Source organism: Numida meleagris, chromosome 12 (assembly GCF_002078875.1).
Source record: "Numida meleagris isolate 19003 breed g44 Domestic line chromosome 12, NumMel1.0, whole genome shotgun sequence".
Lineage (NCBI taxonomy): Eukaryota > Metazoa > Chordata > Aves > Galliformes > Numididae > Numida > Numida meleagris.
The window spans coordinates 14,040,618-14,067,464 of NC_034420.1; the positions used below are offsets into that span (position 1 = coordinate 14,040,618).

The 26,847-nt window shown below is 47.2% G+C and overlaps 1 long non-coding RNA gene across 1 annotated transcript in view; it reads left to right on the plus strand.

Annotated features, from left to right (window-relative positions):
* Positions 1-26,847, plus strand: part of LOC110405320 — a 53,450-nt gene that overhangs the window by 925 nt on the left and 25,678 nt on the right. The gene's annotated exons all lie outside the window — the stretch shown is intronic.

The following is a 26,847-nucleotide window of genomic DNA, read 5'->3' on the forward strand; positions in this document are numbered from 1 at the left end:
CCCCCCGCGCGGTTTCCCCGCGAGATGTGTGCGTGCTTCTATTTTATTTTATTTTATTTTGCGATGCCTATGCGTTATTTTTCCCCTTATCTAGCTAATCCTGCAGCCCGTGTTGGACGCTGCCATTCGAGGGCGCGCCGAATGAATGCGTGCTCCGGATCGGGCTCTCGGGATGCAGCGGTTCCCGTCGTGCAGGGATCGCGAGGTGCCGTGCCGGGTGCCGGGCTCTGGGGGTCAGCACAGCCAAATGAATGAGCCCGGCTGCCGAGCAGCGCTCGCAGTGCGGCGTGTCCTCCTGCAAACAGCGCTTTCTCGGTCTATGGGAACATACGGGTGCGTTTTTCCCCCCGTGCAGTGCGGGCGCCTGAACTTTGTGTTGCATCTCGGTTGGGATCAGGTGTGCTGTGATAGAAATCCTCCCTCAGCTGCTGTCCACCTTCCTTGCATCTGAGCCCCTCGTTTGGTGAAGTGCATTAAGAATACCTTGCAGGAGAGAAGCAGGGATCTTTAAGGAGCTTTCTCTAAGCAGGGTGGGGATTGCGGCCTTAATTAAGCTAATACTGACTACCTGCGAACTCGCAGGGTGTGGCTTACCCCATCTCGTGCTTTGAGTCCCTAGTAAATGGTATCCAAAAATTTCAGAGATGTTAATGCAAGTGCAAAGAGCCCCATTTATGTTGCTGAGCTCCATCTGGGGTGAAGTGGCTCCCCATGTTATACCCACAGCTGCTATGGACTCGCTAAGTGATTGGGCCCAGGTGAGGTCTGATGTGCTGCAGCCCACAAAGCCTTTCATCGCTCTGCAGTTGCCCAAATCCATAACAATTGCCACGTGCCCCCTTCCCTTGCAGCAAGGCTGGCAAGCAGCTGTTGAGCTATGGGGGTCTGGTGGTCTCTTCCTCTTCTTGCTCACATCTCCATCCCTCTCCCCAGCCACCCAGAGAGGTGAGCGCCTGCTGGTCCTGCTGTCCCAGCCACCCCTGGGGTGCGATGGTGGGAAGGGATCATGGGGCACAGGAACGGGGTAATGGGGCTGGCACCGAGCTCGAGGACTGCCTGCTGGGCCAGGGAGATGGATTGTTTCAAGAAGCATTTAGATATAGCATTGAGAGACATGGTTTAGTGGGGTTATTGGTGGTAGGTGGATGGTTGGACTGGATGATCTTGTAGGTCTTTTCCAACCTAGTTAATTCTATGATTGTTTCTCCCAGCTCTTTGCTGCCCCGTAGGGCTCTGTTTAACCCATCTGGTCTTCATGCAGTGTCTCTTGGTTGTCTGAGCATGGGCTTTTTGCTGCAGGACCTCCTTGAGCTCCCTTTTATTCCTATAGAAACTGAAGCTGACCCCGCAGCGCTGCCTGAAAGTCACATTAGCAATAAGATGTGCAGGGCTTGGGACGTCTGTCTCAGAATTTGCACTGAAGGACACTGTCTTATGGAAAAAGTGAGGGACTTGGAGGTCCCATTTTAGGCAGAGTGAAACGAGTGCTGCTGGATTCTGGGATTTATATCTAATAGAAACATAATTTAAAATGAAGTCTCAGTGACGTTACCTAGAAGCTGCTCAGCTTGGTAAATAACACTCAGATTCCTGGAGGTCAAAGAATCTGTTTTTGTTGAACACGTACAGGTGGTTGCATGGCAAATAATGACTCCTGGCTGAGCTTGGAGCCCCTCGTTCGGTTTGGTCCGCTTTTTCTTCTCTAAATTCTGAAGCACAAACTGAAGACAGAAGGCTCAGGGGGTTGTTAGCATCCTGCTTCTCCGTCACAGCGCAGAAGCAGACATCGCCCAGGAAGGGACTGATGGCCTGCGCTGTCGCTGTGTGCTGATGAGCTGGAAAACCTCCTATTAGTTTATGGAGATGAGATTTAGACTTACACAAAAGCTTGACGCCATGTCATGTTTTTAATTAGTTTTCTGAAAAGATATGTGAGATGAGACGCGCGTACGCTGTCGGCTCCTAATGTGGCTGTGAAGGAGAAGGTCTTTGGTTCTGGAATGTGTATCTTTTTGCAGATAACTCATTTTATAATTGCCATTTAAACATACCGGGGCCAGATTCCTCTGGTTTTACTTACCTAGAAAACACCTCTTCTTCAGCTGGCCTGTTGCTTCTAATGAGTAACTGTCTTGGTTTGATCCCAAGTAAACATAGAAGTAACAGGTAAAATCAATACCCAACTTTTTAATTTTAATTTTTATTATTTTATTTTTACTTATTTCTAAGTGAAGGCAAATTTGCTGGAGGATGTATGTCAGTAGGGAATGGTGCCTGGCGGTGGGACTGGGGACTTGGCTATGTCACGGCAGCTTGCTCCTTCCCAACTTAGTTTGAAGTTGTGCAGTCTCCAAGAGGCACTGAGAAGTGCTTGTCTGCAGCCCTGCAGATGTCTGGGGTTGGCTTTCTGAAAGGTTAGACAGGAATCTGCCGAATTCTCCCTGTGTTCAGGGAATCCATCTTCTGCAGAAATGTTATTTGAGTAATGTCTTCCCTCGAGCAGGTATTTTAAGCTTAAAATAGGAATTGTAAACTTGTTTCTATTAAATACGTTTAAGTTCTGCTTTCTGTCCTGTGTCTGGGCTCCAGCCCTGGAAGACAAAGCAGAAAAACGCTTGCACACTCTTCTAATGCAGGTCATGTTTGTGCTATCGAATGAAGCTGTCTGTAGCCTCAAAGTACACACAAGATGTGCAGGACGTAAGCTCTACAAATGTTAGCACTTGAGCCCGAAGGCCCGTATTAAATTGGCCCACGTATTTGCATGTGTATTTACTTAATTCCTTCCTTTCCAGCTATTAAATCCGGTCTGTCAGGGGATGTTGCAGTGGTTTAGGTGTGTGCAGGTTGGCTGCGCTGCTTCTCGCCTGCAGCGGGTGTTGCTTCAGTCCTACACTGATGCTGCCAGAAAGGCTGATTCAGGAAAAAGCTGAAAGAGTGCTCATAACCTCAAGTTGAGTTGCGTTATGTAGGTAAGGAACAGGGCTGTTGTCGATACCTTCTCTGCCCTGGTCACTGAGCCTCGAGCTGCGTAGCATCCAGCTGTTTCTCCAAGTTGTGTATTTGTGCTTCTTAGTAGCCAAGCGTGCCCTGTGGTGATGTGAACTTGTTTGGTAGTGTTGTCGCATAGGGCCTGTGTGAAAGCCTTTATCGGACTGTTCCTTCCTGCGTGTCTGTCCCTTGCAGTCCCTGGAGGGATGCTCTGTGTCCGGAACGTTTCACCTTGCATGGGAGGTTGGGCTGACCTTTCAGATCCTCACTCTGCAAGCAGGTGCTGGAGCAGGTGATTTGAAGACAAATATCACAGCACACCCATTTCCCTCTACTGCATATCTAAAGAACAACAGCTCAACCAGCGTGTGTGGCTTGGAGAAACTGTGCCAGGCGTGGTCTGATGACTTTGCTGTGTCTGTAGGCATCACCTGTGTCACTTAGAGACAGGGTCTCTCCAGCTTGTAACCTCGTGGCCGCTTTCCATCCCTTGCTGCTGTGGCTGGGCCATCTCTCAGTCTCCTTCCAGTGGGGTTTCTTTCTTTAACTCATCGAGGATTTAAAGGAAAAATTAACTCCTCAGTCCTCGTATTGCCACGTTGCTTCAGCAGGGACTGGGAAACCTCACCAGGGCTGTGGGTGTTGCTCAGTGCTGCCTTTAACCATGCAGTGTTTTAGCACGCGGAGGATGAAATTAATGAATCTGATGATAATGAAGGTATAACTGAATGAGACGAGTGTTATGCCTAGAGGCTAATCATCAAGTAATTCAAGCGAGGCTGCAATTAGAAGATTAAGATTTGTGTGATAACATTGTTTACTTTTATATAAACCAAAATTCAATCCTTAATAAAGCAACAGCAAATTAAGTTAGAGACGAAAATATAGGGGGAGGGAGAAATCCATTTAACAAAGCAGGTGGATTTTTAGTTGCAGTTGCTCAGAAAAAGCCAGAAACAAAACTTGCTGGAGGCTGTTGGAGAGATAGGGTCTTATCAGTGCGCAATCTTGGTGGGTTGTATCGTTCCTTTTGGTGCTGCAGTGGTCAGGGTGGGCTCCCAGTCATTGTCCAAGGTGGGTTTAGTGAAGCCAGGAAGGATCTGCTGGTGGTGACTCAACTCCAGCACGCTGGCATGAAGCACTGCAGTGCCCTCCTGTTCTCAGCCCATATCCAGAAGCTGCTGTAAGAGATGATGTGGGAATGAAGCTGCTTTATCTGCCTGTAACTTGTGGCTTATGTCGATGGGGTGAGGCCAGAACATTGAGAGCAAAGCTGGAAGAGTACGGACAGAACACCTTGGAGCACATGGAACGTGGCCAGGTGACAGAAAGGACCATAGAGCAGTGCGTGCTGTGCGTTGGATTCCTCTGGAAGAAGCCAAAAGAAGAACGGGAGTGGGGATGCCTGGAGCAGTGAGCTCACAAGGAAGAGACTCAGCAGCAAGAGAATAAATTTGGTCGTTTAGCAGAAAAGCCGTCGGTGCTGGAAGCAGCTGATAGGGCGTGCGCCGTGGATAGGGGTTCAGTTCCTTGGCTCTGAATGGGGAAGAAATCTGCACGTGGTTCCCATGTCTAAAAGCTCCCACTTCAGCTGATTTCACAGTTGTGGAAGAACCGTTCTGTGTTTAATGGAAATACAGTCCTGCTGGGGGGGGGGGGGGGTGGAGGTGTGCAGCGCTGCCCTGCCGACGGCTCCCAGATGCTCAGGGATTATTGTGGTTTGCAAAGCCCTCAGCAGATGGAGTTTTTCCACCACGAGATGGCATTGATTATGCAGGGAAGGAAGGCAAGGCTGCAAGAGGAGCTCAGCCCGGGGACCAGAGCGGGCTCAAAATAAAAACAAGGCTTCAAAATTAAGAGCAGACGAGTGTGGAACGGGCGTTTGTCACCCAAATGTCTGGTGTGGAATTGTATTATGGAGGAGCTTATTTCTGATGCGTAAAATGGAACTGCTGCTCATCAGATGAGCCGCTGCGGCTGCTGCTGGTGGTGCTGGCGTTGTGAGTGCAGTTTTGCTTGCAGATGCTTTTCTGGTGGCTGTGCTCATGAGATGTGAGCGGGTTTGGCTTTGCCCATAGGTCTCATAAAGGCAACTGGCTGTTAACCGGGAGCTAACAACAATATTTGCCCTATCTAACACTCTTCTGATGTGTTGCCTAAGGTCTTTGCTGCCATTGGTTGGATGCAAGTCCTCATTTAGATGCTCTGTGCTTTGCACACGCGTAGAAATCTATTTTCACTCCTTTTCGGGGCTTCCTTTGATCTCTGTGTGGCCTTACAAAGTTTATTTAAAGTGCAAACGCCACCCAAATACTCATGGTGCCACGTGTATCTCTGTCCAGCGTCACCGACTTGCCCGAGGCGTGCGAACTCAGACCCTTCTGTATTTGTTACTTCTAATGATGGCAGAGCATGTTGGTACTCCTCAGTCTCATCTCTTGGAGATGTCAGAGGCGTATATTTCTTGGGGGGGAGGGAGGTGTTTATAAGTTCTTGATCCAGTTTTGTGCCCTACACGCATGGTATTCTCCAAGAAGATGAAGAGAGTCTATGCAATATCGCAGTGTGGCTGCACTCCTATACTAAGTGTGGTGGAAGAAACCCTGTTCCTGGTTCTCTTAATGGTTTCTCTCTGTCTTTTTTGCTGGTTTGGTGTTAAAAGCACGGGTTATCAAGCTGTCATGCTGGTGAACGCGGCTCATGGTGTCATGAGATGATGGCAAGTCGTTCTGAGATGCATCAGGCACTCGCCATAGGTTCTCCTTCACCGTGTTTTACAGCTTGGAGCTGCCAAGGGATTATTTCTCTCATCTGCCGTGTGGTGTTACAGCTTTCACAGGACTCGGAATTGGTGCTTTGTTTTCTTGTTTTTAGAAGTAGGAGTGGGCTTCAGTGTCTTTACTGTGTACTTATGGTGGGATAGAAGCATGAGACAGTGAATACCTCAGCAGTCCCACCTAACCTCACCAGCAAACCAGCGTGGCCTGAGCCGTGCATAAAGCCACGCTGTGCCTCCTGCAGCAGTGCATAACGTGCATGCTCCGCTGTTCCTCCTGCAGCTGTCGGGTCAGTTCTGAAGCATGAAGTGGTGTTATGGCAGTGACCATGGTGCTTGATCTTGTATGTATTTCACACATGGACACCCGCTGAAGTCAATCAGTGTTTGAGCTAGAGGGCTCCTGAGCCCGGCTCGCCATCCCGACTTGTGAGAGTACTCAGACCCTGTCCTCTGGGTATCAGTGTGCAGGAACTTGTTTGGGAGAAGACAATGTTCACTCCTGGTGCCTGCTCCCCTCTTTCCAGCAAGCAGGAACATTTCTCTTCATTTTTGAAGTACCCTAGGAGGTCGCTTTTCTCTTCTGATCTCAGAAACACGTGGCAGCTCGCAGTTCACGTTCCCTGCCTTCAGTGTGAAATGTGCTGGAGATGGTCCCGCTGTTTTGCCTTCGGTTCTACCTTCCTTTTGTAGTCCATTTGAACTTCTTAACCATGTAGATGAGGCACGGCGTCATATCATTTTCCCTGTACCTGCCCACTGGATAGATTTCTGCCCTTCTTGGTTCGAGCCCTTTCTTATCAATTTATTTTAAGCATTTCGTTTTCTTTTTTTTTTCAGAACGGGCGATAAGGAAATAAAAAGGCAAACGATATAATTGCAAGCTCGGTTCTTTTGGCATCAAAGCTTTGGCGTCTCTGACAGAAAACCCGCAGGACTCCAGAGCCCTGTGTATGACAGCACTGCCTCCAGCAGCTTCGTGCATTTGCATTCATGGCAATGCAATACCTGTTTACGTGCGGCTTGGGGGAAGTGTTTGCTTTATTTCTGCAGGAGAGCTGCTCTGCCTCTTGGATGGCAGTTGCACAAACCTCGTGTCCCATGGCACGGTGATTCACTTTGGTTTTAGTGTAATTCTCTACCAGTGGCTCTGGGAAAGGCAGAGGGCAACGCTTGTGCTGCTGACCCTATGTGCAGTTGTGTGTCCCTCCTGGATAAGCAGCGGGGGATGAACGGCCTCTTGTTGTCTGACAGCGTAGAGCCTGCATTGCCACCTGCCCATCTGCTGTACCATGAGATGTATTGTTTGTATTAACTTCATAACGTTCCTGTGTTCGGATTGAGTGTGGCGTGGAGCAGAAGGTAATTTGGCTTTTTTTCTTCAACTCTACTTGTACAGCTAGACCTTCATACATAATGCATTCCAAAAAATGTATTCAGGTCTGAGCTGGCTGAATGTGGTCCCCTGGGTTAGAATCGATGCTACTTACAGCCTCATAGTGCAACGGGTTCGTCCCCCTGCACAGGATTTGCGGGAGGTCTGCAAGTGCATCTCCTCCCACCGCAGGGAAGGGAATTGATGCTTTCAGTGTAGCTGGAGGGTTTCCTGGAAGTATTTCTGGACTTCAGAGAAGAGAGAGTGTCATCATCAAGCCTGGGTGCTGTGCTCACTTCACATTTTCTGGTCATGTATGAAAGAAGAGGGAAGAGGAGGCTTGGATGCAGGGGGAGAGGGTGAAGAACCCAAACGGGCAGAAGTTCAGGTTTGAAAACAGCCCTTAGCTCTCTGCTAGCAATGAAAAGGAGCTGCAATCCTCCTTTAAAGCCTCCCAGCCTGCAGCTCTGCAGCATGAGGCTTCCCACCAGGAGCAGCCACGTGTGAGCATGGCACGGGCAGTGCTTGGAGCTGGGTTGCCACGAAACTCCACCAGGGCTGGCTTTAGGCTGCGGGGGTTCATTGGGTGCTTCCCCATGGCGCGTGTTTTCCCAAAGCTTCTGGAAGCGAAACTCTGCCCTGTGTAGGGAGTGAGACTGAATGGGTCCTGCTCTGCCCATGCATGAATTCTCTGGGGGCTGTGCGCTGGGGTCGTACTGCTGCCTTTCTCTGTGGTGGATGGCAAGGAAAGCTTTTTTCATCTCACGAGAATGTTTCCTTGCTGATCAGCAAGGGGCTTGATCGATCTCAGATTCTTGGAACTGGTTTTAAAGTGAGAGATAGGCATATGTTGGTGATTACTTTAAGCCAAATTTATCTTATAGTGGGTCTGTTGGCAGTAACAGTTGTTGGGAATTTTCCCCTCAAGTCAAACAGACTCATCAAATTAAATTCAGCTGTAGGCTGAAGCCCTCTGTTCAATACCTTCCTTTCCTTCTTCCTCCGCCTCTGCTGCAAGTTCCAAACAAGCAGAGCATCCCTTGGCCAGTAGCCCTGCTCCACCAACTTTTCTCTGTGTACGAGAACAAAAGCTGTAGCGAGCCTGGAGCAGTCCCCTCAGACAGCCAGCGTGCGCGGAACAGGCACCAGATGCTGCTGTTTTCTGTAAACCCAAAACTTCATTATGCTTGGAGCAGTCCCCCAGGTCTAGGGGGAAAAAAAAACAACCAACACAAAACCAGCACCAACAACCTGATTTATAGATTGCAGTCGTGACGGCTGGATTTCAAAGAAGGATATGTTTTTGGTGAGGGTCCCTATCCCTGGCCTTAGGAAAATGTGGGAACAGGCTTCCCCCGGAGCATGGAGCAGGGATGGGGCAGCTGCTCCTGGAGTGATTTAAGGAAATCTGTCAGACTGCGCTGTTAAATTGCACTATGATTCTGCATAGCTTATTATTTTGCTGTTTCTTCGTGGATATACCTTGTTTTCATTGCTCAGTTCCTATCGCAGCATCCGCCCTGCAACCCAGGCGGCTGGGGAGCCTCGACCTTTTCCTGAGCTGAACTTCCACAAGAGCCAGGAAGAGCCCAAAATATGGAAATTACCTCTCAAGAAAACACAAATTCTAAAGTTAATAACGATTTCTTGCTGTCGAGATGCGCTTTGCGATGCCCAAAGCAGGAGGGTACAGATGGAGGAGAAGCGCAGCGTTTCCCAAGGCCTGCAGGCCTTGCTGAGCTCCTGGTTCAGCTGGACGAGCAGCCCAGGGCAGCTTTTGCACAGCAGCTTCTGTGTCTCTGCAAATCTCGTTTCAGATGCAGAGGACTGGGGATAGGTTTTATTTTTTCCACATATGGAGGCTGAAAGATTGGTGTGCTGCGTGCCCTGCTTATGCATGATGGAAGGCTAGCGTTACAGCCTAGAGAAAAGATTACTTGGAATTGTGCTTTGCAGAACACACTAGCAATAATTAGGAAGTAAACCAGTCCCTGCAAGCCACCGGGATCTTCTGGCAGAAACCTCTCCAGCTCCTTCTCTGGGGCAGTGGAGCTGGAGCCTTGCTGGGAGGCACTGTGGTGTGCGAGGGCTGAGCGCGGCCTGGTGTTAGTTAATGGATGCTCCGTGCTGATTGCGAATCCGCTCGTTAGGCACTTGTTTGCCCTGGGAGGTGCGTTAGGTACGGCCTTGGCACAGCTGTAGGAAAGCAAACGCTGAGACAACAGTTGGGCGAAGCTGGATCAGTCTTTCTAGTACCCTGGCATGATTTGTTACAGCTGAGTCCTTCCAGTAAATCCTTAAGGTTTTCAGCAGCTATAAGCTTTTTATAGCAAATCAGATTTTTGCACCCATCTGGTTGACTGGCTATAAACATACATCTCGCAAGTTGGCTTGTTAGGTTTTGTCAGAATTAAAAAAAAAAAAAAAAAAAAGCCCACAATGTGCAGTGGAGTATTCATCTGTAGCCTTTGTGTTGTGCCTCTCACAAATGAACACAAGTAACCAAGAGAAGTGGTTTGATTATGAAATCCTGAAGGTAAAAGCCTGAAACTCTGCAGAGCAGCAGGTTGGTGTATTGAGAACATCTGAGCAAGTTCAATCCGTGTTTTGTGCTCTGTGAACGTAAGGAGAACAATGTGTTGTGAAGGGTTATGCTTAGTGGTAGGGTACTGGTACGCGCTTTGTGTTGGAAGCTCGGTACGCTCTGCTTACTGCTCCCTTGTTCTCAGTTACTGGCATTATTATTGTAAGTATTGTTCAGTGTTGTTGGTATTTTGGATGTATTCAAGTGTCTAAAGCATTTTTCCTGTTATGGCTCTAGCAGCTTAGCTGTGGAACAGCCTCAGCTGCTTTAGGAGACCTTGATGCTGGTTCAAGATGTAGCCCAGAGCACATATACAGCTAAGTCCCATCATGTTCCATAAAACTAAACATTTCTGCAGTTTCAGGTATGGAAAGGGCACCCACATCTGCATTTCTGACCAGTGCAATGTGAACAGAAAGGAGCTGGGTTGGGGCCTACCTCTGGGTGATGGCTGGTTCCAGCCTCTCCTTGGGTGCGTACACAACCTCAGAGCATCTGAAGCAGCAAATGTGAGATACTTCAATACAACTTATGGTAAGAACATGATTTCCACTGGGCATCCAGTGGGGTGACCGCTTCAGTGGGAACCTCTGCTTTCCCCATACCCACCCACCTCACGTGGGAGGCGATCTGGGGGATTTCATGCATTGGGCTTTAGGGCCGAATCCTATGTGGGATGTAAAAGCCAACGAGAGGCTGCCCTGTGTCATGTGAAATCTTTGCGAGGGGCATACGCTTTGTGGTGCTGAGGACCCTTTCCACAGAGCCTTTCAGCCTGCTCAGCAGTTAGAAGCTTTTTTTTATAGCAAGTCAAATTTCTTCACCCATCTACTTGGGAAGATGTGTCCTGCTGGTGCACCGCTTATGTTTCATTACTGTTAAACAAAATAAAAATTCGACACACTTTGCCCCACCAGTTTATTCATCTGTATCCACTTTGGATGAAGTACATCTCCTATAACAAAGGCATGCAGATGCTCTGGATGTGCACATCACTGCTTCCAGGCCTCTAATAATGCAATCAAAGTCATTAATGATGAGCATAGAAGTAACGCACGCCAACCAGAACAGCCCCACTGGGCAGCTTAACAGGTAGATGTGTGTAGGGTCCATGATGCAGATGTTGTGTTTCATGAACAGTTAAATTTCCCTTGGTTGCACCCTCCTGAGAAGGAAAAGCAGAAGAAGAGGCCCTGTTATTAATAGTCAGCCTCACTTCTGATTGCTGGAGTGCCTCCACTAGGGAAAGATTCAGTAAAAAAAAAAATCACTACAACCATGTGAAGGGAAATGTTAGGAGTTTGCCTACACACTGAGTGTGTTGGAGGGATCCTGTGCCATCCCTGCTCCCTGTGCATCGCTGTGGTCCTGGTGCTGCTGGGGAATGGCAGCACACAGCCCCGCTCTGTGGGGACAGCCTCGGTAGCTTGCTCTAATTTTGTCTCAGTGTCTGCAAGGCCTGAGACATTAAAAATGCTGGGCATGTTTTATTGCACTGAATATAAACAGTCAACCCTCAGTGGGGAAGTTAATTAAAATGGCCAATGCATCATATTCCCAATCATCCGAGCGGTGCTCAGTGCTCCCCGCGTTCCTGGGCTTGCTGCTGGGACGGGGGCTGTGGGGACGCGGCGCACGTGGGGTTGAGATGTGCTGAGGTTCATCACGTGCTACAGTGCAAGCGATGTTTGTTGTAAAGGCCAAATTCCTAGGGTCTAATCCAATGCTATACTACAGAATAGCGCTCAGCTAATGAAACTGCCTCAGATTAAACACTGATCCTTTTTTCTTCCTTTCTCTTTCACTGTGCCTAATTGTCTCCAGGTTTCCAGGTCCACCTGCTTGATGTTAGAAGGGCTTGATCTTGCTATATTTTTTATCTGTACCTTTCCATCATCTTAATGCTGCTTTTTTTCCCTTTCCCTTTTCTGGCATTTCTTACCTGATTGATGGCTAAAGTGGATTGTTACAAACCAATTTTACAGCTCGTACGTAGGCATTAATATCCACTGACGCTTGCTTCAAATCTCACTTTAGATGACCGCTTGGCCTCCTTTCCCTTCTTTGTCATTTTATTTGGGAACAGTGTCTTCCCCACCCCGAGCCTTGCAGCTGAGCAGCTGCCACGTTCCCATTAAGCAATGACAAAGTGCCTTTTGTATTTTTTAAGTATATTGGGTTCTTCACATGGGGTGTAAGCAGAGGTGCTGCCCTGTGTGTGAATGCAAGGTGATGCCCGATGTCGCTTGTCTTGGAAGGGTAATTCTCAGGGCACGGTCCAGACGTTGAGGATGCTGCTTATGGGTTTTATTGCCAAGTTCTTATCCGAGGCGGTGGGAAACGGTACAAATCCTTAAAAACAGTACTAAGAATCAGTACTATGGTAGATAAACCTTCCCCCCATACACCACCATTTCCTTTTAAATAAGCTTGCCGTTACAAAGCAATAACTGAAGGCACGGTCCCTTCATCAGCCATGGGTGCTGCAGCCCCACGCCGCGCTGCTCTCTGGCACAGTGGTTCTCTTTCTGCAGGGGGGGATCTGCACAAAGTACGACTCTGCGCGATCTGTTTATTTATGGGATCGAGATTAATGTAGTGTGGATGAGAAACGTGTTTATTTAGAGGATTGTGACTAATGTAGTGTGAGCATTGTACATCAGTAAGCGCTAATGGCTTTTCCTCTGCGTGCGGGTGGGGGAGTGCCCGTGCCTGGTTCCCAAAGAAGAAGGTTGGACTCTGGAGCTGCCAGTGGGGATTTTGGGTCTATCACAGAGGCCAGAAATCAGCATTCCCACAGTGAGCAATGACTTAGGGCCCTGCAGCGTTTGAGGTTAATTAGGGATAACGTTAAACCTGCAGGCTGACACCGATGGTGTGGGATGCATTTTTCCCATAGTACCCTTCAGATTTCGGGTATTTCCACATGTCTGACAAATAGCTGAAATCCTGGGTGTTTGGGGACCGTGACAGCTGTGATGCCAGCTGTTGTGAAAGGAACCCTGTAACCAGCAGTGACCACCACCACTATGCAACCCTGTCTTGGATGTATGTGCCTGGGCCTCATGATGCTGTGTGTGCAAATCCCAAGGGCTGTCTATGGCAGCCTCTCCAAAAACCAGCACAAAAACTCGTCAGAAAAGTAGAAACAAATGCTGAATGGTGTGTGATAAATAACTGCAGTGACGTGGGTGAAGGAAACTCACTGTAACATGTATTTAGGCAATAGGCTTTTCTCACAGATGCTTTGCAGCCTGCTGGAAGATCAGAGAGAAGTGAGGTACCTCTTTGGGCCTCAGTGCTGCCTGGAGCGTTTAGACTTGTTGGTGGAAGAACCTGAAAGAAGTGGAAATGGACAGCACTTGTCCCTTATGGTCTTCCTGAGGCACTGCACTCCTTTTAGGGCTTTTGGTTTTGGTGTGGATGAGCAGAGCACAACATACCGTAGTGCTGCAGCTGGTCCGGTCAGCATGACCTTGCTTGGGTTGTAGAGGTAGCACGGTGCAGGTAATGTAGCACTAGGCATGGTTTGGGAAACAAGTAGGAGAGTTTTTTTGCTGCAGCTTCCTGGGCAGCCTGCAGGAGCCAAAGGCACCGGCTGGGGAGTGTGCTGCTTCCCGGCCCCCGAAGAGCTGCGTCCTGGGCTTCTGTGCAATGTGTTATTTCCCATTAATATTTTATCGAGCAGAAGAAGCAAGTTTCTCTTTGAAGTTGCACACTACTAAATCAGCTTCTTATTATAGCATTAAAATAGTGGCAGTTTTGCTTGGGGGAAAGGAAGGCAGGCAGCCCAGCTATAAATACTCTATCGGAGCGGTTAATAACTTTAGGAATAAGCAAGTGCTACAAACCAGAAATTTACTTTCTGTGCCCCCAAAGGCCAAACCTGCAGCAGCTCAGCCCCTGCGAGTTGGTGCTTTCATCCTTTGGAGCTTGGTGCGAGCAGGGAGCGCACTGGGACTGGGCGGCACTGCGTCCTCAGGCACCGTAAAAAGGAACAGGGGTCTGGGAATGGAGGTGGAAACATACTGTGCTTAGGTCTAGCTTTTCCTATCAGTTGCTGTAATATGGGAGCGTGTGTGTATGTCTTTATTCTGTAGTTATGTCTTGCCGGGCTAAAAGCTTGTCTGGGGAAAAAAAAACCTTTCCTGGCGGACAATGAGGGAGGCACTTTGTCTGGCAAGTGTAATAAAAACTGACCGGCACACGGAGTTGTAAAGATGAAAAGTGCTGTAAATGTGTCACTACCTGTTATGTGCGTTATACGGGAGATTTGTAGCAATTGAGACAAGCTGCCCATGGGGAGGACACGGGGAATTTGGGGGGGAAAAAAAAAAAAAGGGTTGTACTTAGAAGAGGATGAGGTGTACAGAGCTTCCTGTGCAGCACTTGTTGGAAATCTCTGTAATTAGTGGCAGGACAACGCAGTCTAAATGCAGAGCCATTTGATTGCTCTTTCCCAGGCTGAAGCAGCCCCAGTGGGACGGGTCGGATGCAGCCCTTCCTCCTGCATCTGTGTGAGCGTGGAGCTGAGGCTGAGTGCTGGAGTAGGGAGGAAGGCGATGCAGAAGCTGCTAATGAAGCCCAGTTGTCCAAGTGGTGCTTTGCAATCAAATCTCTTTTGATGGCTTTAGCTGAAAAGAAAACGTCATGCTGATCAGCTGATGGCAAGTTGAATTTCATCTCTTTTTTTTCCCTCGGGATGCCTTGTCTGCCCCATTTCGTTATCTCTCTGCAGTTTCTTCACTCAGGAAGGGCTTTTTTTTGGTGTTGCTTTTTTAACCACGTTTCCGTAGCTGCTGGCCTGACCTCGGGTGGGTCTGTCATTAATTGCTGTCTTAGAGGCTGCTAATGAAGATGCATCCGGGATGGGCATGGGAAGTGCTCGTGTGTGGGAGCTGGCGCTGCCCCGGCCCCAGGACAGCTCTGTTCCCCCGCACTGTCCCAGCACCACACTGGGAGTGAATCATATCATCCACTGGCTTCATGTATGTCTTCAAAGCTCAGCATGTCTTACCCCTTATTATATCTGCCTAATGTTTTATCCTTAACAAAAATGAAGCGAACAAGGTAATCCCTGAAGTTAATAATTTTAAGGCATCGATCGTGATTCTAGATGCCTCGATTTGCTTTCTGCTTTGAAATTTGGCTCAGTGAGCCGTGTACCTCCAGCTCCTCCGCTAGCAATTGGCCTGAAGATCCCCTTTGAAGTGACGGGCTCTTTTACGGCTTTTTATCTGTTAATAATATTTATAATCTAATGGGGAACAACTTTCCGAATCTGTTTGAAATATTTCCAAGCCGCTTATCATGATGGAACATTATAATCCAGCACTAATTCGCATTAGCCAGGGGTTGGATTTCAATTAATAGTTGCAATACTTGTTTATTTAGCTCATCCAAAGTATTATTTTTAAACTATACAAGAAGGTTTAGTGGTTGCAGTGGAGCTATGTGGGAAGCCTGCTCTTCACATGTGCACTTCGTATGACTTCTTTGACCTCTTAGAACACTCGGCCTGTGTATTTACTACTTACTTTGTATGCAGATCTGCTCTTCCTGATGTTTAGTCTCCTTATACTCCTAATGTGCTGCCGAGATTTCTATTTGTGGGTTGGCTGCACGCGTAGTTTTTTGGTGTTCTCTGTTTTTGCTTTTGCTTCGTTTCCATCTTAGCACCAGTTCCAAAAAATAAGCTGAGAGTGAGATCTATTGGTGATGGAGGACGGTTGGACTGGATGATCCTGTGGGTCTTTTCCAACCTTGGTGATTCTGTGGAGGTCTGGCCTACCTCCAGCTGATGTGCCATTCTCAAGCCGTGGTGTGATGCTTGTCAAACCAGCAGAAAGTTGCTACTACTATTGTAAGTCCTGTCCAAAATGGCCATTTCTTTTTTTTTTTTTTAATTGAATTGAGTTACCCTAGAGAAAAAGCAAAGCCCATATCAGCTCTGTCCCAAGGTTTCCTCTGCTGCATCCCAGTGCTGAGAGCGGCCTCAGCGTGATGTCCCACTGCAGTGCTCCCTTCGTGTCCCCAGCCCCGGAGCCGGGCTGTGCAGAGGCAGCAGTGTGCGGATGGCAGCGTGCCGGTGGGCTGAGTTCAAAGCGGTTCCCTTTGCCATTTCATCCTCTCAATTACTTGAGCAGGATTCACTCGCTCTCCTGGCGTTTCTGTGCATACTCCACGAGTGCCCCGCAGTACAAAATACAAATAAACATCAAAGCAGGGGAAATGATCGTATTTTTGGATGCGCCGCTTTTTTTTTATATATGTAATTCCTGAAGTAGCCTGTGGCTTGTATTAAAGTGCAAAACCTTTGAAATAAGGTGTCAGGGGTTTATCTTGCTGGGAAAAAAAAAAAAAAAAGAACTTTGAAACTGATGTGACCAGATCCTGAAGTCTGGAGGGAGAGGGAGGAAAAAAAGAGCAGATTGAGGACTTGGTTCATCAAATCATTACAGAATCACAGAATGGTTGGAAGGAACCTCATAGCCCCTCCAGCCCCATCCTGCATGGGCTGGCTGCCCAGGGCCCATCCACGGCCTCGGGCACCTGCAGGGATGGGCAGCAGTGCCAGCTCCTCGCTGCCGAGTACAGAATTTCCTCCTAACATCTTGTCCAAATCCCTCTGTTACTTTAAAGCCATTCCCCTTCATCCTATTGCTATCAGACCACGTACAAATTTTGGTTCTCGTCCTGCTTATAAGCTCCCCTCAGGTACTGGAAGGCCACAATGAGGTGGCCCTGCAGCCTTCTCTTCCCCAAACTGAACAAGCGCAGCTCCCTCAGCCCGTCTCATAGGAGAGATGCCCTGCAGAGAGGGCAGGGGGTGTGCTGGGCTGGGAGCTGTGCAGTTCCACATGGCAGCGTACTGGGTACCGTGCTGCACACTGAGTGCCCGAATGTCAGGAAACATTGGGAAGAAGGGATGTTCTGGAAACTTTCCCTCGGGAGGAGGAGCAACAGAGTTGTTTGTGCCTGTGCAAAACCGGCAGTCGGCTGCTGAGGTTGTGTTTTGCCTCTGGGTGCCTCCACTCTGCATCTGTGTAGACCCCGCACCAACCTACCCTGCATAATGTGTGAGATGGAGACTTTCTTTCATCGTGTATTTCGCTCTGCTTGCTTCTCTTGAGGATGTGAGCATATGAGAAAGCCCAAGCGACCTCTGGCAAACCGCAGTGTCTGTGTGCGTCGTGCCTGCCAAGCAGCCTTGCCCTTATGTACCGGCAGCGAGCACGTCTCACCTCTCCCTGCTCCCTGTGCATCCCTGCAGCCTGTGTAGAAACCTCGTGATGTGGAGGGATGCCAGCCCCGAGGTAGGTTAGCACCTGGGTGGAGATGAGATGTGGCACTCTGTCACCTCATGGTGCCTCCTGGACCCCCCGGGCTGCTTGCAGCCCCCTGCCCGCCCCAGTGCTTCTTCAGCATCCTGCTGGCTGTTGAGTGTGTCTAATGCTGCTCAGAGGTGTGTGTTTTCTCACTTATCGCGTTTGATTATCAGCAAAATGACACCTTGAAAGCGTGCAGCCCTTCCACAAGGGCACCTTAGGAGGCTGAGCGCCTCGGGGTACCCTGTGCACTGTCACGCTCCTTGGAATGCCATTTACACCTGCTGATGTGCTGCTGGGCTTTGGTTACGTTCTGGCGCAGGGTGCAGGCTTGTCTCCAGGCTTTGCATCTCCTCTGGCTCCCTCAATCCATGCACTGTTCCAGAGCAGCAACAGCTCTGATATTTTCTGGCTGGAGCTGCACGGAGCCATCCAACGCGAGGTGTTTCATTACTTGAATGGCACTGGGGAAACACAGTGCTTAATGGCTTTGTGTCACTTGATCTACCGCTCTCCTGCTGGGTCCTGTATCATGACCTGTAGAAATGGCGTTGAATTTGCAGCCTACTGAAAATGTTTCTTGTCCTGCTGGGACCGGCTGCTTCCCATTGCTTGGCAGTTCGCAGGAGGCAGCACGCTGCTGCTCTTCTTGCTGGAGTTACTGGCTCCATCCTCCAGCACAGAGCAGAACATGGTGTGAATGCTCTCTGTGAGCAGCAGCCCACTCGGTAACATGTGATGTAACAGCTCCAGGAAAGAACAGCTTGGGATACCCTGCTTTTCAGCTTGGCTTATTGGCTTGTTTGCTCACTAATTTTTTTTAGCTTCAGCAATTTGCATTGAAATCTCAGTCATTAGCAGGAATTAGCAGGATTCGGCTGCTTGGCTTTCCTTGGGAAGCTTGTTTGCTTTGCACAGACCATGTGCAATTATATAGGAAGTCTGAATGTAAGGAATGTGGAATTCACAGCAAGTTTGGACAGTGTGATGCCTGCTGCATTGGCATCCCAGAATCAATGTGTTTTCAAATAAATTTGGTGAGATCAGGTCCTGATTTGAGGATGTGTTTGGATTCCAGTGTCCATTCCAGCCCAAATCTTTAGGTTAGGAGGACCTTGGACACCTCTCCACTAACATTGCCTCTCCTTTGCTCACTGAGGAACAGAAAGATCATCTTTCTCCTCCAGCGCTTCCATCAACACTGACACCTTCCCCCACCCCCATCTCCAAACCTGGAATGATTCAGATAAAATGAAGCAGTTCTGGTAGCGTTATATATTTCTCGTAGCTCCGTATGCTATTTGCAGCGATGTATTTAGCAAGATTAAATACGTTCTCTTTGCAAGATTCAGATCTGAATCTGGAAAAAGCAGGGTGTCTGTGTGCAGCCATGCACTGAATACTGAGACTGCCGTTTTGTGGGTATTTCTTGAATTTATTTTTTATTTTTTTTTTTGGGGGGGGGGGGGAAGGCATTTTGTGTTTGTCTGGCTGTGCGTGTTTCAAAGACCCCATTCCTCTCACCTTGCAGGTTTTTGGCTTTTTTGATTTAGCCTGAAATGCAGAGGTTGGTGGCTTTGAAGGGTGGAAGGCCTCGCTGCTCTTTCATGCTGAGCTGGGTGGTTTTAACAGCCAGAAGACTGCAAATAGCTCCAGGGATTTTTGTTTGGGTGTGTTCTCAAGGTGCTGTGCTTAGAGATTCCATGCCTGTTTAGGAGCACCTTTGCTGTCAAAAGCCAAAGGGACCGATGCTCCTAAGCCACTTAGAAGTGCAGAAAAATGTCACCCCGAGTCAGGTGTAGATTTTGTTAAGGCTGTGCCATAAATACAAATGAAAACCCAGGGGAGATCAAAATGGAAAGAGGCTGTGCCAGCATCTGCCGACCAGATCTATGTGGAGAAAAGTCAGCCTCCTTCCTACATCTCCCATGTGAAATTCCTACGCGCTGTCTGCTTTATAACAATAAATCTTTTTACCCAAGCGATTTCTCACGGCCTTGGTTTAGCTTTCAGCTTCAGACTTCAGTGAGGGTCAAATCTGGCACTGGGCTCCTCATCCTCAGCAAGAGGAGCGCTGTCAGCCATCACTCAAACCTCTCATTTCTCCCTTGACTCAAAAAAAAAAAAACCCAAAAAGTTGCCTCCTCCACATTTCTTTCAGCACAATCCGCACTTTTCCTCTCATTTTCGGGCTCTCTTGAGCTTTCAGAGTATTCTGGGAAATAATACGAGAAAAGATAAAGAGTTGATTTAGTGCTCAGCAAATATTGGAAGGAGATTTGTGCATGTGATTAGAATTCATTTGTTCTCTTATGTAGCAGAGGAGGGCTTGATGTAATAGCTAAGAACACATGTGGAAGAAGTTGCTGAAGAAGTCTTTTTGGTGTTGACAGACTATGAATTTAAAATTAGCAACTGCAAGTCATAGTTAAAGTTTTTTATAGGCTGGAGAGGGAGTTGTCCGTGTGGATATGTAGATATTTCTTCACAGTAGATATGGCTCCTGTCAGTAGGCACAAATCCGTAGTGTGCAGTTGTGAGGAATTTGAGCAGTGCCAGGAACAGTGCAGGGAATTCAAAAGGGAGGAGAAGAAGAGATTACCCAGCAATTTTAAAAAGTTTCTCTCCTCTTGTTTGGCATCAAGCCTTTATTCAGTCCTATTCTGCTTGGACTGAGGAGCAGTGAGGGGCTACAGCTTCCAAAGCTGAGTTCTGCCCAGGGCCTATGACCTCCAAAGCATTTCTGTATTGGTACTGGCTGCACTGGGGGGTGGTGGGGTCATCGTTCCAGAACTGTGGAGATGTGGCACTGAGGGATTTGGTCAAGAGGGCATGGTGGGGGAGGAGGGCTGGGCTTGGACTTGGGGATCTTAGTGATCTTTTCCAACCTCTGTGATTCTGTGGGCTATGATTCTGGACTCAGATGGGGTGTCTGGTAAAGCTGAGCTGCTCTTGTCCTATTTGTGGTGGTGGTAAGTGACCGGCGTGCTGTGAGGGAAAGGCCTCCTTGCTCTGTGTTGAGTACAGCCCAAAGGCAGGGAAGATGGGAAGGAAGTCAAGGGTGGTGGGAAGCTGGGAGGACAATGAGAGCAGTGGGCATTTAGAACAGATAGAATCCCTGTTGGAACAGATGTTCTTGTAAGGAAGTGATATAAAAGTAAACTTGATTCGCGTCCTCACATAATGTTTCAGTGACATAAGGTTGGAATAAATCTTGAAACAGCTTATTGGCTTATTGGAGAGCATATAGAGTAAAGCTTGATCAAATTGTTTGTGTATAAAGAATGACAGAGCATGTAGGAAATGGAGCTGTATTGAAGAAAAAGTGTGTTAGAGAGGGAAAACAGACATGTGGTTCCAGCTCAGCCAAGCCTGTAAACGATGCTTTCATTTCTCACTGCTGAGCACGAGGGGATTTGTAATGAGCTAGCAGGAAGAAGGAGCAGTCAGACCTTGGAGCTGCTGTAAACTGAGGAACGGGGCCAGAGGGACTGGAGGGACCCAGGGGACACGGCCATTGCTCAATGGCTTCCGTGGGGACAAAGCCACCATGAGCCATGTGCCAGCTCCAGCATCGGGTGGGGTTTGCTCCTGGGTGAGCACCCAGCGATTCCCAAGGGGGGATGAGAGCAGGTAACACGTCGCTGTCCTAGAAGTTAAAGCAGAGACACCACACCTGAACTGTCCATCAAAGCAGAACTTCAGAGGCATTTAATAATGTTTTGTTGGTTCTTGTTTTTGAAAGCTCTGGGAATAACAGAATTGGAGAAATGAGGGAAACACAGAGACTGGCATTTGAAGCGAGATATTGTTAGCAGAGCACAGCATTTTTGGTCAGGATTTATGTATTGTGGGGGGGGGGGGAAAAAGAAAAACAAAAGAGAGAATGTAACAAGCCAGATGAACTGTCAGAGCTAAAAATGTCGTCATCCCAGAAGCAGCTGGAAAAAGTCAATAGAAGACAATTGACTTCAGATAGATTGTCAAAAAGATGTCAGCACTTGAGGTTCAGAGAAAGGCCTCTTGACAATGGAAACCTATGCTTTTCCTTGGTAAAAGTCTGTTAAGATTATTAGGTAATGCCTTGATAGAAAGTTTATAGAGCAGCTTTGAAAATAAACGATGAAAGAAAAACGACGAGGAGCAGCTCTGTCAGAGGCAGGAAAGCTACTGTTGTGTAGCAAAATGACCTCTGATAGGCAGGGAAGAATGGGAAGTAAGCAGATGAAACGCACTTTTCTTGATTCCTACTTTTTATGATCGCAAAATGCTGTCATATGGAATGTGAAAGAAGTGTCATATAAACGTGTAATTCCTAGAATAGAGTAACTGCTATGAAAGCTGAGGTGTACCAATGACTGCTTTGGTAGCAATAGAGCTTGTACTTCCAGAGAATCATTTTACGATCTCTGCTTATAATGGTGGCTATTTATTCATGAGAGTTGCCCATTTGATCAATTCCATGTACTGTAAAAAGAGAGAGAAGAGAAACAGCGCTTCACAGTGTTTGCATTCAATAAGCCTGCAGTGTGCTGCTGAAATCAAGGAGCAACATACAGGATTCCTGGGCAACCACCAGCTTGGGAGTCTGCATGCGCAATAAATCTGGGCCCTTTTTACTCCTTCAGAAGTCAGTTCTGGGAAAACGCCCTTCAAGGCGTTCGTTGCTTCTGCCAAGCTGTGCTGAAACCAAGATGTTGATGTCATTAAAATACTCTGTGCATTTCTGTGGATGCTGTGAGTATTTGGGCTGGAGGAAGAAGGGTTGAGACAACTGGACTGCACTGAAAAGAAGTCAGAAATTATGGAAGGGATGCCAGCGCCCTTATCCCAGTGCCTGAGCTTCAGCAGCAAATAGGATTTCCTACCCGACAGGTTGTGCTCAGCAAAATGTTTCCTATGGTTCCCTCTGAAGTAATAATGCTCATAGGGTTGGGATGCTGTTCCGAGTGAGCTGTCTATGTCTGTAAATGTGCTAATGCCTGGATCTGTGTTTTCCTGGGTTCAGATGCCTTACAGCTACCTGATTGGGATGTGGGGTTTGCTCTGCATCCATTTGAAGTAGGTCTGTATGTGAAGTAAAATATGAAGGTTGAAGGACTTAATATGATTTATCTAACTCATGAAAAATGTAAGGAGATTGAATTATATTGGGACCATATATCACACTGCTGGCTGAAAAATTAAAACATGTTAATAGAATTTAAGTGAATAGTTTCTCCCTGAATTTGCAATTATGATTAGGCTGGCTGTCCCTGCAGTCCCCTCTGCCATGTTAGGCTTCTGTGAGCATGAGCAAGAAAGCACCAGGTAGGTTGTTTCAGTGCTTTAGGAGCTCCAGAGGAGCACAGATGTGCACTAGGACGTGGCTATTGTGGAATCGCATCTTGTCTGCACATGGTAGAGGCAGGAAAGGGACAATGAGGGTTTCAAGTCAAAGTTCAAAGAGACTTGGAGGGTTTTGTTCAAGTTTGATGAACAAAGGTGAGGCAAATTGCTGGACAAGGGGAAATGCAGAGCGCGTTCTCAGAAATATTGCAACTTGTCCGTAACGATGGAAGGGCGGACGCAGTTCCAGTAATCAGCAAGAGAGGAGGAATTCTTAAGAAACTATCAAGAGTCCTTCCTGTTCATGCAAAGGTTTTACACCTATTAATACAAATCAGAGGACAGGCAAAGTAGTTAACAAATTCTGTATTTCAGGCTGCTTTCAAATTATGATTTTCAATTGCATATATATGTGTGTATGTGTACAAATATCCCCTTTTTTCTAAGCACTTCCATGTTCACGGTTAATTCCCTTTTTGGACAAGGCCTTTTTAGCTCCTAGAGGCCAATTGTCTTAGGCCTACATAAGAATAATTTTGATAGCTGCTAAATGCATCTTATCCTTTTCCAACCAATGTATTTCTACTCAAATTTTCATTACATACGCTTCTTAATTCTCAGTTCAAGTCTTCCAAACCAAGCCAAATTTTTAACTTAATAATAGTGTGTTTTATTGGCTTTACAATCCCTACTTTGACCTCTCTTGTTGTGCCTTGGTTGACTCTGGCTGTGATTTCAGGCTGCTGGGTATGGCAGCATGGTGTCTGAACAGTGTGGTTCCCATTGGAGCACAGCTGGATGGTGCTGGGCTTCCTCTCCCCAGGCACTTCACCCAGTGCTTGCTGTGTGCTCGTGCTGAGCAGCATCAAGGCCAGGTTTTAATGGAGTTCTTGAAAACGTCATGTAAGATGCAACCGCACAAATTACCAATTCAAAGGTTATGCAGAGAAAAGAGCTGTTCAAGGAAAAACTACATCAGGTTTGAAATCTAGACTGACTAAGTGGCTTAAGAGGGCAAAATTTAATTAAATGCCTGGAGCCAGCCTGAACTGTCGGGAATAAATCTAAATTAAATATGATTACAAAGTGATCTAATAGAATGAGATAAGTTATACATAAATTAGACATAGCTTGCACGACAGAAACAAATCAACAGAAAGTCCTTGGGTGTATATCAGTCCCAGCGCATTTTTATGACACAGATCAAAATAGGATGAGAATTCCTGACTGCACGGCAGAAAAGAACCTATAAACATGATTGACAAATCTGCCAACAAAAGTTGAGTCTTTGCAAAGCACTGTTTCTGTATAACATGCTCTTAGTTGCTGAGAGGTTATAAATTATTACCAAAGGGCTGGATTGCTGCTCTGGTTCCTTTTAATAGGAGGAATGGTGATGTGTTTAAACAGAGATTGCTGGATACAGAAATTAGGCTTAATTCCCAAAGCACACTTAATGGTTTTACCTTGCTTTCTGCCAGAGGAACATAGCTTTCAACCACAAAGATTAAAAAAAAAAAAAAAGGGAGAAATTGCCTATTAAACTGGTGTACTCTTTGTGATGAAGTCAGGTCACCATTATCAGAGTAATCCAGGGGTTTGATCACCGATAAAAGCACTTTATGGCATGTTTTTGTGTTACAGAAAGCAAACTGTAATTAATTTGTAGTCATCGCTTGAGAAGAGCCAATAAATAAATTAAGATGAGGTTGGATGCTTAGCAAGTTCTATCGGCAGAAAGGCAAACCGAATCAAAAGGCGCCTCTTGGATGACAAACATCAGTGTTATTGCAGTTGGCGAGAGCAGGCTCTTCCCCAATTAAAATGACTTCAAAGAGAATTCCAAGACTTCTGTTATGAGAAAAGTACCCTTAGAAGAAGGAATGTGTACAAACTCGGCAATTCTTGTTGTGCAGCCCTTTGAATGCTTCGCAGTGGTACGAGCTGGGTTTGGGGAGAGAATGAGAGAAAAAAGGGCTGGAGAAATCAGAAGTGTGCAATGTCAGCTGTATTAGTGTTTTTTAAAAGGGAAATGGGAAGCGAACAAATGGCAGGGCTGTCAGGAGGCAGATGGGGCTGCCAGTGGAAATGGGTCTCATGGGACTATAGAGGGTTACTGTCTGATTCTGGATGGTAAAAGAGCAGAGCTTGGTGGTATCAGTCTGTTTACTCTTGAACAGATGTCAGGATCAAAAAAAATGAGTGTTCTTGCTGAAATCCTCCAGGTAGGCTTTGGAGGTTGCCCAGAGGCAGGGCAGCCTGGGGCGCTGCACGCTTTGTGAGGGTCCTTTGATGTTAGGAGCTGTGGGCACTGGGGTCCACGCGTTGTTTGATGGAGGAGGAGACCTTGTTCTCCTCCACCAAGGGAAACAGAATGTCTTAGTATGGATGGTGCAGTATGTAACTGCTTCAAAGCTGGAAGAAAAAAATCCCCTTTTTCTGGTCTGGAACAGCCCCGGTGCTTGCTGGAACCCATGCCATGGTCCTTGGGTCTGCCATATCCTTACGTTACCAAGTATCCACATTTGGGCAGTTTTTTCAGCCTGAGCAGAACAGCACAGACAGCAATTCAGTGTGATGGTCTGGAACAGCGATGGGGAGAAGACCTGTTTAGCTCTACATCCCAGTGTAAGAGAGGTCAGATTTCTCATGAAGTCACAGCTCTTGCAGCCCATGTTTTGTTAATTGGTCACAGAGCCTAATGCAGAGACTGATGATCAGCAAAATAAGACTGTCAAGTCTTTCCCATGCTGTCTCTTCTGGGTAAAAGTGTTGTGCTTCCTTTTATTTTGTAGCCCTTATCTTGCTTTTTTTAGTACAGTGTGAACGGATGCTGGCACGGAAAAACATGACAGTTCCCTGAATCAGCAGTCAGAGCTTTAAGAATGAACAGGGCTTCTGTGGGAAATTTATTAGGCTCAGTAATAGAATTACAATGTTGGTGGATAAAATACAGCGGAACATAACCTTGTGCAGAGAAAGCAAGGCAGTCTTCTTCACAGTCCTCCACCTACTTTTCAAAGTTGACTCCATATAAACTCTAACATCTCTTTCCTGGCCATCCTTCTAATCATTATTACTCTTATTTAAGGCCTTTCTCCGTTTTGCTGTGCCCCCATCTCTCCTACATCCTCAGGAACCGGCTTTGCTGGTGGCAGTGTTGCAGGAACACCATCCGTAGCTGTCTTTGTTGGCAGCATTTTTAAATGGAGTTGTAACTCAGTGTCCTCTGCAGGAGGGTGGGATCTGGGAGAGCTGGGCAGTCAGCAAATGCTGAATTGCTTCCATCCCCTGCCTTCTCACAAAGTTCTTTCATCTTAGCAGGAAAAATGCCGCTCGGGCATAGGCTCCACAAATCACGCCCCTGGTGCATCAGCCAGCTTGTGGCCTCTGGATCTGAATGTGTCCAGCAAGAGTGATGTAATTTGTACTTTCCCTGCACAACTGTTCTTATTGCAGTGTTCAGTGCTGGGTGCAGTCCCCACTGGGTCACCCCCAGCAGTGGGATGTGCTGCAGATGTGGGTATGGGACCCATGGGGCCAGTGGGCACCGCTCGTTGATGCCTTGGCTTCCTGGCTGCAAACACTCTTTCAGAAGCAATCCTGTTCCCTCTCAGCTGCAAATTGCTGAGCTGAGTGGAGTAAATACCTTCCAGTAGCTCATCATTATTTGACAAATGCAGCCTTTTGCTCTGTACGAGTGTCCCCAAGTCAGCTGTAACTGGGGTTTGTGCTGCAGTTGTGATGGGTAACACTTGAGTGGCTGGAGCTGTGGTTTGGTGTTTGCGGGCATAAGAGCAGCCTCTGCTCCTCAGCCCCACCAGCTCATCTCCCACTATGGGGCTGCTGATCCACAGCTTGCTTTGGGAGCTTCTGGGTACCTTCTTGGGAATATCTGATTAAATCTGTTACACAAACACCTGTGGACAGAAAGTACAGAATTGACACAAATGCAGCCAAGATGAACTCATTCAAACGTTTGCTGAGCCACCACTGGGACCTTTTTATTGTTTTTGTATTGGAATCTTCTTTCCTGAGAGCCTTGTTTGTTAGAGGTATCCATGCAGGAGTAATGCAGTACAAAAGCTGACTTGGCTGCACGGCTTCGTTTGTGTGTTTAAGATGGAGGGAGCTGTTGCTGGTCCAAACGCAACAAATGCATCCATACATTAGGTGTAAGAGGAATTTATTTACAGGGTGTTATTTATTCTTACTATTTCTAGTAACTAATGTCACTGGCCAGGTTAACTGTCCTTAAGCCAAAGAAAAGCCAGGATAAGTAATGGTTTCTTGTTGGCGTCTTAATTTTGCAGCTCAGTCTACGTGGTTGCTCATCTCATGGATCTACTAATTACTTTATTTGATATCCCTACCCTAGCCTGTAATTGTTCTGTAGTTTCATTAAAGAGAATGAAATCAATCAGCATCTCTTTTTAATCACAGGACAAGCTCTTCTGCAGAGGAA